A 10,835-nucleotide genomic window follows, 5' to 3' on the forward strand; every position below is an offset into this window, starting at 1 on the left:
GTAGAGCAAGCACTGTGCCTGGACCCCATTGACGGCACGACGGCGAAGCAACTACACCTCTAGTTCCTCTAATTAATTAGCTAAGGGCATCCCATTTCACCCTCATGGTTGCACTGTTATCCCGGGTGGTCTCTCAACGAACAGGTCCTTACGGAGAGGTACTCGGGAAACAGCCCGAGTCCCCTTAAATGCCACAAGTATATCATCATATCCAGAATAAAATCATAGTATCATCATTGTATCTCATCATGTTCATCGATTAAAGTAAAGCTCTAGCATGTAGCTAACCATAGTAACCCAAAAGGTAAATCAAGGACAAGGTAAATAGAAAGCTAGTAAATCCTTAGGTTTCAATTAAATAGTGCAGGACAGTGAATTATAAATAGATAGGACATAATGGGTCAGACCGTCAGAGGACACTTGCCTTCACCAAACAGATGCTCAGGGTCTTCAATCTCGTAGAACTCAAAGAGTTTTGATCTCTTGGTCACCAACGCTTGATCATCGATTCCTGGAAGCTTGGAGATGGATCACATTCTAATCGCAACGCGAAGTGAAGACGAACAGACACAAGCAAGCAAACACATACATATGCATAAGAACATTACACCATACAAGATAAAACATCATAAAAACGAGCAATATAAAGTAGAGAGCGCTTCTCCGGTTACGTGAGGAAAAGAAACGCGACGGTCGAGGCTACAGTCGAGGAGTTATCGTGTTTACGTTAAACAAATGTTAAAAATAACATTTAATTCGACATTAACAAACATAAATGTTATATATCAGTTAGTTCGATTAATCTGCTACACTAACAAATATCAGTTAATTAAATAATTTAATTAAAACAAGAGATCCTAAGCGAGATGGATTTATGACGCGTGAAACATCACGATAGCATGCAAACGACGCGCGGACACGCGCGACATAGCACGCTAACGACACACGAAAATAGCGCGCGCGACGAGCGCGAATGCGCACGAACCAGCACGCGACCACGAGCCCATCACGCACGAACAACGCGCAGACAACACGTGAACGACGCACGAAGTAGCACGCAACCGTGTGCTGAACAGCACGCGCGATATACGAGAAAAGCTAAATCGGTGACAGGTTTATACTAAACAAGTGTTAGTTAAATAAAAAAACGAGTTAAGCTAATATTAGCCCGGTTAATGTTTATTATAAAAGCGCGAGATAAACACTACACATTTAATTTAATTGAAATGTTAGTCTAATAAATATCAGTCGAGCGAACTATTGGGGGCCTTCGGCTTCCGAAGGTCCTCAAAAACATAATTTAACAATGTTTCTGGAGTATAATGTGTGAACATGTATCTTCGGACTCGAATCGGCACCACAGCCGAAGCCCAAAGAATACGAAGGTTGATACAGCGCCGAAGATGTGAGCAGGAAAGCTTCGGCGTGATAGCAGAAAAGGAAACCGACTTAAAGATGAAAAGGCTATTCAGACCTCGGTGGATTACTATAGAATTACTACCAAATGTAAAGGGCATGGGTGTAATTTTACATGGGCTGTGTCCCGCGCCTATAAATAGGTGAACAGTGCCCCCGTACTGTTCACGCTGACTTGGCATTTGCTCTTGCGTCACGCTTGTACTCTTACCTTCTTTTAAGCCGAAGGTACATTTGTAATTTGATATCATTTCTATTTTTCCATAATAGTAATATAAAAATGAGTTGATAATGATTGTTTATATTGTTCCTTATATTTCATATGCTTCTTCTTTTATTAACATATACTGCGATCGTGAAGGTATGTCCTTCATAACCTTCGTCTGAAGATCATTATATCCTAAGGGAAATAATGCTTCGTAGGACGAAGGGCAATAGCATTTAACATTATGTGTTGCCTTGTTCTCAATTCATAGCATTTGAGAACAAGTCCCCAACATTGGCGCCCACCTCCGGTGAACTCACTTCCACTCTTTGAGTTTTGAACACCTTCGGCAATCATAAACCTTCGCTATGGCGCCGAAGAAAGCTTCAGCAACTGGGGCTGCAGCTCTGCAACCACTGGACCCCAATCAGGAGACTCTCTCCCTTCGGGAGGCCCGAAGCCAGAAGAGGAAGGTTGTCAGCCCGACACCGCCAGAGGATAAGCTAGACCAAGAAATTAGAGACATGGAGATGCTTCATCAACAGGTGCAGAGGAAGAAGGAAAAGATGGCCAGGCTAGCTGAACTGCAAAGGCAGATAGACGAAGCCTCTGAAGAAGTTCGTCATCTTACTCAGGATGAGCAGAACCGAAGGCCTCAGCATAAAGACCTTCATCAGGAGGATTTCTTCAACGAAGATGACTGGTATGAGAATTTCCATCATGGAAATTTTGCTTTTGATGATGCTTCTCCTCTGTCCGCTGAGCTGTAGGCTACACCTTGGCCTCCGTCCTACAAGCCACCTCAGCTTCCCATATTCGACGGCCATTCAGACCCGAAGCAGTTTTTGATGAGCTACGAAGCAACAGTATCTTCGTATGGTGGCAATACTGCAGTCATGGCAAAATCTTTTGTTATGGCTGTCAGGAGTGTTGCTCAAACCTGGTATTCCTCTCTTCGACCAGGAACGATCACTTCATGGCAAAAGCTGAAGGACATGTTGTTAACCAGCTTTCAAGGGTTTCAGACGAAGCCGGTCACTGCTCAAGCTCTATTCCAGTGCACCCAGGATCACGAAGAATACCTTCAGGCGTATGTCCGGAGGTTCTTGCGTTTGAGGGCGCAGGCACCAACAGTGCCCAACGAAATTGTCATTGAGGGCATGATCAAGGGACTTCGGCCAGGACCTTCAGCTCAGTACTTTGCCAGGAAGCCTCCTCAAACTTTGGAGAAGCTGCTCCAGAAGATGGACGAGTATATTCATGCCGACAATGATTTTCGTCAAAGAAGGGAGGAGGCTTTCAGGTTTTCCGAAATGACTAGGGGCTTCGGAGGAAGATTTTATCCGAGGCATGTTAGGTCAATTCACAACTCTAATCAAAATGATGATAAGGGGAGTCAGCAGCAAAGGCCACAGTGCTCCTCACAGGCTTCGGGGCAACAACAAAGCTCCTTCCGGCCGCCAGCTCCAAGAGGCAGAGGCGCCAGGGGCTTCGGCGGAAGATTTGGAGATCAACCAAGGAGAATATTTTGCTTGTTCTGTGGTGAAAACAAGGGCCATACCACCAGGATGTGCCATGTTACCATCCAGAAGCAAAAGGAGATAGCCGAAGCTGCAGCACAACAGGGTCAGCTGAAGCAGGTCATGCACACTGCTTCGTATCATTCGCCTTATATCCCAGAATATGTAGGCAATCACCCTGCAGTTTCTGTTGCTTCGGCGAGTCAACCTCAAGCTTCCTGGCAACAGCCTCCGCCTCCACCACCGATGCAACAAGGCCAGCAGCCAGAAGGGGGCCAATATGCTCAACAACAAAGGGACTTCAGAGAACAGTCCGAAGCTCGCACAGTCAATAGCACTGTGCCTGAGTCGAAGCACATTTATTGACAAATATCCTACCTTGATAGTAGTCTTTTCCATTCAGTTTTATTTTCTGTGTAATAAAGGACACTTTTTAAATCTCATGTAATAGTTTCATTGTTTGCCACAAGGAAAATATATCTTCCCCACAGGCTTAAGCTGTTGAAGCTTAAAGATTTGCGATAGCAAGGAGGACCTTCGAATTATCAAAAAATTATTTTAAAAGGCACGGTATGAATTCTTCGAAGCAACAAAAAGTCGTTCTAAGGAACGCAGAGTAAGTTTGCTGAAGTTACAAAAAGCCGTTCCAAAGGGAGCGCAGTGTAAGTTTTCTGCTCCAAAGTCGTTCCAAAGGGAATGCAGAGCTTACAGCGAAAAATAAACGCTGATACCGCCTAAGTAAAAGGCTAAGCGCGAAAAGTCAACGCGAATACCGCCGAAAGTAAAAGGCGAAGAAGCTCCTAAGGGAGGCTTACAGCGAAAAATAAACGCTGATTCCGCTGAAGTAAAAGGCGAAGAAGCTCCTAAGGGAGGCTTACAGCGAAAAGTCAACGCTGATTTAAAAAGATTGTGTGTTTTATTGCAGGGATGTGCGTGTATCTTCGGAATAAATACCATTTTACATAGCATAACATCATCATATCATTTCGCATAGCATAAGCATCATACATCATGCTGCATATGGCACAAGAAGGGGACACAATATCGATCTTCGGAAGAATGCTTTGAAAAAGGGAAAACATGTTAAGTCACAAGGAGATACAATATTGATCTTCGGAATGTAGCTTCGGAGAATATTTTCACGAAGCTTGGATATTCTTCATCAGAACACTATGGGTATTTTGTTGTGATAAATGAAAATTCTTCTTCACGAAGCATGAAAAGAAGGGAAGGTGTTTTTTCGTCAAAGACTCAAAAAAGGTACGTATGTAAAATTTCATGCATCGTAAAGAATTGAACCATAAAAAACAAGTATATTACATTCAGAGTTATAAGATATCACACATATTACATTTCAGAAATTTTTACAATAACACTTAGTCTTCCCTAAGTACAACTTCTGCAGCTTGGTTCAGGAGTTGATTAACAACTTGATCCATGATAGCTTCAGCCATCTTTTTAATTTCGTCGTCTTCTTTCGGGTGAGGGTCCGGAGACGCTTTAGTAGGATCTGAAGGAGGACAGGATATGGCTACATTGTTATTACAAATTGCGAACGAAGCTTAAAATCAAAAATTACAACACAATAAAAACCATTAGTTAATACCTATTTGCCCTTCGGGCTCTACGCTTTTCTCAGCAGCCTCTGCTACTTATCTAGCATCATGGATGCCCTTTTCGCTTTTTTGGATAATTTCTCGGGCCATTTCTCGACCACCATTGTCCCAGACATCGGTGAAAAATTTTCCACCAGCCATGCTAGCTTCGGCTGAAGGATCTTTTGCATCTTCGAAGGACAAGGTAGCTTCGGATTGCGCTAAAATCTTTACATGCTCGCAGCCCTTTTTCTCCAAAATGGTGGCAATCCCCCTGGCACCCGAAAAAGCACATATGTCTCTGCGGCTATTTAAAATTTCCTCAAAGGCCTCAGCTTCGTGATTAATCCATTCGATGAGACCTTCAGGGTTGCCTCTTGTAAAGTTTTCTACGCTCGAGAATGCGCCAACGCTGGCGAAGCTAGCTTTCATTTTCTTAACACACTCCATAGATTTGACATAGCATATTTTCTTGGACGAACGAAGCTCTTCAACAGTTCCTTCTAAATGATTTGCCCATTGGTCGCTAAGTTCTCGCTTCGTTTCTTCAAGTATGCGTTCCTCTTTAGCTCTGGCTAGTTGTTTTTCGAAGATCTTCAATTTCACGCTTCTGAGCCTCAACTTGACCTTTAAAAGTAGCTTCGTCTTCTTTTATTCTATTTATCAATGAATGTAATATTTTATCTTTTTCGAGACCTTCGTTCCTTAGTTCAATTACTTCGGAACGAAGGTTGCTCAGGGCCATAACACACCCTTCGTCTTCGACATCTTTTTGGGCCCTGAGGGCATTGCTAAGTATAAGGCCCTGCAAAGAAAAATGTGTGTGCGTCAATAAATTTAAGCAAACGAAAAATTTTGGTCTCAAGAAAAAAATACAAAGACTTCATTTTTTGCACCTTTAAGCTATTGTACGCCAAGCTGTCGGCCAGCTCGTTTTTCGACAACACCGAGAGCCCGTCTTCTAGTGTTGAGAATCCGAAGCTCTTGCTCATCTCCCGACAGACAGAAATCTCCTTACTGTCAGGGAGACAATACAAGAAGTCTTCTTCTCCGCTGCCGTTGAATATCAACGCCCCCTTTGGATATTTCAGTTTTTGGGCGTAAAACTGGGCCTCTTGCTTTTCTTTTTCAGACAACTTTTTTCCCGAAGCATGACGAACAATATAATCAAGGGTTTTGGGGGATGCTTCGGGGGCAATAGCACTGATTTCTTCAACAAGAATTGGCTCCGTCATTTTTTCTTCCTCGGTTTTCAAGGATTTTACCTTCGTGGGCTCTGAAGGCCCAGCTTCAGCCTCAGTTTGTTTCTTTGGAGCTTTAGTATCAAAAAATTCAGTTTCCGCTTCGGAAGTTTCAACAGTCTTCTTCGGAGTTGTGCTTGAGGACTTAATTGTCTCCAGAACATCTAGCACATTGACCATTCTTTTTCTTTTTGGGGTCACTGTTGGCCCCTTCTTAATTCCTGCTACTTCAATTTCTACTGAAGGACTTAAAATTTCTGATATTTTTGATCCCTTAGTTGATCCTTTTGCTTCTTCCATCTTTTCTGTCGATGGCGCTTCGGCCATCTCTTTGGTTTCTGGTAATAAAAATCTTTGGTTCCTCCAATTCTGTTGTTGTTGGCGCTTCGGCCATTTCTGCGACTTCTGGTAGCAAGGTTGGCTCTTCAGCCTCGGTGGCCGAAGAGGTCTCTTCGGTGAACTCAGGCACCGAGGCTGGTTCAATATAGCGTGGCCGATGTGTGAGGACCTTTATCCTTTTTCTTTTCGGTGCTGGCTCACTAGGAACAGCTGCAGCTTCTTCTTTCGCAGAAGTCGTGACTTTTCTTTTCTGCTCTCGAATGGGATAACGATAGTCAGGGTAGACGAACCCGATTGCATCAAATACCCGGTTGAGTCTTTTCCTTTTTCGGCCTCCGAAGGCCGCTGACAATGCAGTGTCTTCGGCCTTCGAGTATGCCCCAAGCAATTCATCACTTACAGTCTCAATGCTCTTTAACCAATCATCATCTGGTTCAACGAATTTGTCTCCATACTTGAATGTGTACTTCAGCCGGACTAGCCCACTTTCGTCAGTTTCTTTAATAATTTCTTGCGGCATTTCCCAATTATCCACAAGAGGCCACACTCTGAAGGCTATATGCTCTTGGACCAAATCCCTCGTTCCAATAAAAGAGCAAATAACTCCGAAGGCTCTCTGGCATTCTTCGGCAGCTTCATTCATTTCAACCTTCGGCCTCCGTAGGCCGAAGCTTTGCCAAATAGGGCGCATAATTATACCTTTAATATCTTCCCGTGTTTTAAGGTCATTCTTCACATAAAACCATTCTGTCATCCAGTCGCCGGGCCATCTCTTCCGAAAGGTCGGCACTGGGCAGCTTGACCCAGAGCGAGAGCCGAAGCTATAGCAGCCAAAGTTGTTGTGATATTGTTCCTTACCCCAGGGTTTTGTCTCGTATAACAATTCGTGTATATTGCAGAAGCTCTTTGCATCAGGCTCCAAGCCTTGGCTCCTTACAGCCCACACGAAAATATTCATCCTTATGATCGCTTCGGGGATAAGCTGGTGAAGATAAATTTCAAATATTTTCAGCACCTCTACGACAAAGCTGCTCAGGGGAAATCATAGTCCAGCTTTCAAAAAGCTTCGGAACACTACGACTTCATTTTCCTCAGGGGACGGGCAAGTCTTCTCTCCTTCGTCGGCCCTCACAATGGATAAGTCCCGGAAATATCTTCCCCTCATGTTGACAAGATGACTTTCTTTAATACTTGATTTGCCGAAAACCGCATGGCTTGGTCGCCAAGGTCGATCTTCGGAGTCTTCGCCACCACTATCTGCATCATAGCTGTCGCTATCATCAGTATCTTCAGATAAACCTTCTAAAATCTCTTTGGTGATTTTTTCTGTATTGGTCTTCGACATTGCTATAAGAAACCCCAGGTTTTTCTCTTCAGAGAGACTCAGCTTCATCTCGGCAGCAGCCTTCTTGTCTTCAGACATCTTCGAAAACGCTAAAAAACTGTTTTCAAATCCGAAGCTTAAAAACTTTAAAAGCTAAGCAAGTCTTGGTGCGCAAGAGCTAAAAATTGAGTAAGCAAGAGCAGATGGCAAGAGATCGTACCAAATGAGCTCGCGGTATGCTCTTATTTATACGCCCAGTGCATTGAAAGTTGGAAGACCCCGCTTGTCAGTGAATGATTACTATTCTAGCAAAGGGAAGGTGTTTTTTTGGACCTTCGGCTTAAGGCCTTCGTCCATGTCGCAATCTAAATTTATCATTCTAACAAATTAATATTGCGAGGGGCTACTGTTGGGGGCCTTCGGCTTCCGAAGGTCCTCAAAAACATGATTTAACAATGTTTCTGGAGTACAATGTGTGAACAGGTATCTTCGGACTCGAATCGGCACCACAGCCGAAGCCCAAAGAATACGAAGGTTGATACAACGCCGAAGATGTGAGCAGGAAAGCTTCAACGTGATAGCAGAAAAGGAAACCGACTTAAAGATGAAAAGGCTATTCAGACCTCGGTGGATTACTATAGAATTACTACCAAATGTAAAGGGCATGGGTGTAATTTTACATGGGCTGTGTCCCGCGCCTATAAATAGGTGAACAGTGCCCCCGTACTGTTCACGTTGACTTGGCATTTGCTCTTGCGTCACGCTTGTACTCTTACCTTCTTTTAAGCCGAAGGTACATTTGTAATTTGATATCATTTCTATTTTTCCATAATAGTAATATAAAAATGAGTTGATAATGATTGTTTATATTGTTCCTTATATTTCATATGCTTCTTCTTTTATTAACATATACTGCGATCGTGAAGGTATGTCCTTCATAACCTTCGTCTGAAGATCATTATATCCTAAGGGAAATAATGCTTCATAGGACGAAGGGCAATAGCATTTAACATTCTGTGTTGCCTTGTTCTCAATTCATAGCATTTGAGAACAAGTCCCCAACACGAACCTTAAGTTAATTTCTAAGATGTATGACTTGACGAATTAATGTCACTAACATGAATATTCATAAGTGGCAAACTATTTATTATCACACGCAGACGTCGTGCGACACACGTAAAACAACACGCACGAGCCAACGCGACTACGCGCGTGAATGGCTTGCTGACGCGCAAACGATGCCGCGCGCGAACAACAACAACAAATAATTAAATAAAATTATTTAGGTTGGTATTAATCAAGTTAATTAACAATTGTATTGATAAAGGAACGAATTAAAGCTAAAGTCTCATTCTAATTAAATCGTTATTTTAGATAACCGACAACTAAACCAGAATTGACTAAATAGCGCGAGCAACCATAATGGAAACAATTAAAGAATGCGCGGATAGCGCGCGAGACACACATGAGCAGCAAGAGACGACACACGCGGCAGAGGAACCGAGGCGATCGACACAATGGTCGAGAGATATCGCATGCATGCTAGGCGGATATGAATTACAATATTTTAACTCGACCTAGTCATACTAACAGGCAACTATCACATGCAAAGATAAAATCGACGCTTAGCTTCGATGGGTTTGCTACTCGGTTACTCGCTGTTTAATTACGTAAATTAATTAACTTGAGTGATTCTAGGTGAAACAGTTAATTGTCGTACGACACGGCGCATGGCCCAGTAAACAAGGCGCGCGGAACGGCGCACGCAACAACGCGCGTCGACACGTGTGAACGACACGCACGGTGCGCGCGAACGGCACACGATGACTCAAACGCGCTACGCGAATATTAATTATGATATCTTATTTTATTTGACTTAGGCATATTAGCAAGTAATTATGGTAAGCACCAATAAAAATCATTACTTAATTCTGATTGTGCTGTTACTCAAATAATCGTCGTTTTAGTACGTAGTTAATTAGCACGAGCGATTACAGATAGAGTGGTTTTACTAAATCGTGATAAGACGTGCAACGCATGAAGACGATGAGCGTGCTACGCGCGAGATAGCGCACGTGATCACACGGATGGACAACACGTCCGACGCGCGACGAATGACGAAGACCTCCACAGCGAACGCGCGGTGACGACAATGCGACAACAAGTGAAAAACAGGAACGGGCTTGCGGCGCGAGGTCGGCTGCTAGGGCGCAGCGGGGCAAGCCGTGCGTGAGGCAGGCTCGCCAAGGGAAGGCATAGGGAGGGGTAGACGAAGGAGAGAGAGTATGCGGGAAGGGGGTGGACGCTCACCACGCGGACGTGCTGCGCAGCACGACGGCGACGAAGCGACTGCGAGGGCGAGTTTGCCGATACCTCCGCTTCCGAGTGCAGGGGTGCGAGCGAGCTCGCTGGTCGGTCGGCCGGCTACCGCACCATGCATCGCCGCCGGGGCTGGCCGGGCGCGCAGGGGGCAGGGATGGCTCGACCGCGAGAACTCGCCGGGGGAGCCATAGAGCAGACGCAATGGTGTGGTGGAGGTAGTTGTCTCGGGCGCGGCGACTGCTGCTTGCGGGCGGTTCTGCGCGAAGCCGAGAGAATGGGGGCCGAGGAGCGTGCATTGTGGGGAAGCAGGGAGAGAAGACGGGAAAGAGAGAGATATATAGCAAGTGGGTCCCACGGCAGCGGCGGCATTGGGCAACCACCCATGTGCGCGGCAGGCACGATAGAATGGAGCCGCGGAGCGCGAAGCCACGCGGGACGTGCAGTGCATGCGTGCGTGGGCCAACCGGGGCACAGCGGCGCAAGGCATGGTGGCGGCAGCAGCTGGCGAGCGCGCACACGCGAGCGAGGCGAGCGAGCAGGGGCTTGGGAAGCTGGCACGCTGGGCTGGCGCTGCTGCTTGCGCGCGAGGGCAACACGCAGGCGGCCGAGCGAGCGCGCGCAGGTGGCGGCGCTGAGCGCGACGGCGCGCGCTAGGGTTGGGGCGCACTGGTGGGCTGGCTGGGGCGCGCGCTGGCTATGGGGCACAGTTTGGGGGGAAAGGAGGTGAGGCCGCGTGGGCCGGAGTAGCCGAGCGGCCCAGGAGGGGGGCGCTGTCAAGATGGGCCAAGGGGAGAGAGAAAGAAAGGTGGGCTTCTTTGTTGTTTTCCCATTTTGCTATTTTCTCTTCCTTTATATTCATATTCAAATCTAAAT

This window comes from Zea mays, chromosome 1 (genome assembly GCF_902167145.1).
Source record: "Zea mays cultivar B73 chromosome 1, Zm-B73-REFERENCE-NAM-5.0, whole genome shotgun sequence".
NCBI lineage: Eukaryota > Viridiplantae > Streptophyta > Magnoliopsida > Poales > Poaceae > Zea > Zea mays.